Source organism: Gadus macrocephalus, chromosome 16 (genome assembly GCF_031168955.1).
Source record: "Gadus macrocephalus chromosome 16, ASM3116895v1".
NCBI classification, from domain to species: domain Eukaryota; kingdom Metazoa; phylum Chordata; class Actinopteri; order Gadiformes; family Gadidae; genus Gadus; species Gadus macrocephalus.
Window position 1 is genome coordinate 9,226,184 of NC_082397.1, and position 2,500 is coordinate 9,228,683.

General features: G+C 37.1%; 1 long non-coding RNA gene across 1 annotated transcript; it reads left to right on the forward strand.

Annotated features, from left to right (window-relative positions):
• Window positions 1–937: 937 nt before the first annotated feature.
• LOC132474692 (uncharacterized) lies at window positions 938–1,515 on the forward strand. Its single transcript, XR_009529705.1, has 2 exons — window positions 938–1,190; window positions 1,286–1,515. It is a non-coding gene; the product is annotated as an uncharacterized LOC132474692 (long non-coding RNA).
• Window positions 1,516–2,500: the final 985 nt, after the last annotated feature.

Consider the following 2,500-nt stretch of genomic DNA (forward strand, 5'->3'; position numbering starts at 1 on the left):
GGCTGTGCTGTAATAGAACAGTAAACCATATAGCTGGAGGTGGCGAAATGTTATTAGGCCTGCAGATGGTTTGGAGCAACGCTGTTGGGTTGTGTGTGGTTTTGTGTGTTTGCACGTGTTTTTTTTTGTGTAGGAGCATGGTGTGTATGTGTGTATGAGCTTTGGGCTTTGTGTGTGTGTGTGTGTGTGTGTGTGTGTTTGTGTGCGTGCATGCATTTGTGCGTGAGAGTGTGTGTGTGTGGTTTTGTGTATATGGAGGAACTCATAAACAAATGCTCCTTCAGTTTGTGCCATGCCAGCTAAATGCCAGGCTAGATAAATAACCAATTAGAATTTCAAGACAGCATTTCTCGAACAAAGAACTTGCATCCAATTATAAGGAACAAACGCATACTGTTAACCACTTCTATTATAAACGCTTGTTAAACAGTCTATTGTAAATCAAAAGATTGGACATCCATTGTGGACAAACCCCAACCCATCTTTATGAGGCTGAACAGGGGCTTAATAATGACTAGAAATAACAATGAATGAATCATGCATTATACGGTTATCTCAGCCCCAAGTTGGGTTATACTTTAATCTGCATATCACTAATTATTCCAATCTTCTAGCTCTCCTGTTGATCTCATTATTCCAGTCATGGAACTTCTCCTCCATAGATATTCAAGGACATTCTCTCCACACCTTGTAGACCTGCCTCGTCATAATCTTATCAATGTGATCACCATTGTCATCTTTTTATTATCACCATTATCATCTTCTACCTGCCCTATCAACTCATTATCATCATCTACTGTGGTAGAAATTAACCTTACATTCTAAGTTAAACTATGATTATTATTAGGCCTACATATCATGTATATACTTTAATGGTGGAAAAGAGCTGATCACCTTTAGCCTAGATGTTATGTGCCATGTGACACCAGTGAGTAAATCCAGTTCATTCCCATCTGATGGGCCATGTGGCACATCAGTCAGAGAGTCCAGGGAGGTGTTGAGGAGAATTAGAAAACAAGGTTTTTTCTTCACCATAATTGCAATCAATAATTGATAAACCAACTAAATGAGTATAAATGATGTGCAAAAAACAATGTAAGAAAAACAATCACTGCTACATTGGGACACATTCCCACACCTGAAGGACCATTTTGACATTTGGTCATGAACTATGTTGACATGTTGTGCATGTTAGTTATCCTTGACAGGTTCAGCAGATGGGTAGAAGCAGTCCCATCAAAAGACCAAAGTACGGCTACAATAATCAAGTTTCTGACTAGAGAAGTCATGCCAAGGTTTGAAATTCAATCAGAGATAAGTTCAGACAATGGGCCAGCGTATATTCAGCAAACACTGTTTCAAGCACCAAATAGAACTGGTTAGATGCAATTATTATCTTTATAACTTTTTACACACACACACACACACACACACACACACACACACACACACACACACACACACACACACACACACACACACACACACACACACACACATACACACACACACACATCTATATACACACATACACACACACACACACATCTATATACACATATACACACATACACACACACACACACACACACACACATCTATACACACATAAAACATTAAATAAGGAATGCAAATGAGGTATTATCAATTATAAATACAAACATATTTAAAACACATACAAATTTCGGGTCCAATGTTTCCAGAAGCAAGGTGAGTACCTTGTATCTCTCTGAGAGATATCAATTAGACATCAATCAATATCTATTGCAATACTGAGTTATCACATACAAATCTAATAGAATGACACAGCTAACTTTGCACGTAAGGCTTACGGTTAGATTCATGCTTTCACTTACATTTCAAGGTCCCCATAAGGGACTTCCATTGGAACAATTAAAAATAGAATCAAAGGAAATATGTTTTTGAACAACTAACTGCTGTACATGAGTTTGTATTTCTACAATAGAAACGCAAAGTTCCAGAGCCAGATGCAGACACACCCGGAGCCTACAAAACTACGTCCGCCAAGCAAGGAGTAACAGCCACATGATGCAATCAAATAGTGGCAGGGGTTTGAATGAATTCTGTTTTTGTGTTCAACCATTCACAAAAATATTGATTGTATAATTTATATAAAATCAGCAATGTTTTGTCAAATTTACCATGGATACAGCAGAAGGACTATCAGAACAATTAGATGACACCTCCCGAATGATCTATCAAATTAAGCTAGTCTTGGTTATGCATTGGCAGAACCAAGAGGGGTGTGTGGGATGATAGGGGCGACATGTTGTGCTTTTATCAACAGAGCTCCGGATGGGTTATTAAAAAAAAAAAAAAAAAAAAAAAAAATATTAATTTTTAGTTTATTATTATGTCACATATGTTGGAGAATGATGATTTTCAATGCATGCTGAAAACATATTGTTATGATTTTTATTATTTTTATGAGGGTATTTTAGGTACACATTTGATTTGGTTGTATTCTAAGTGTGGAAAC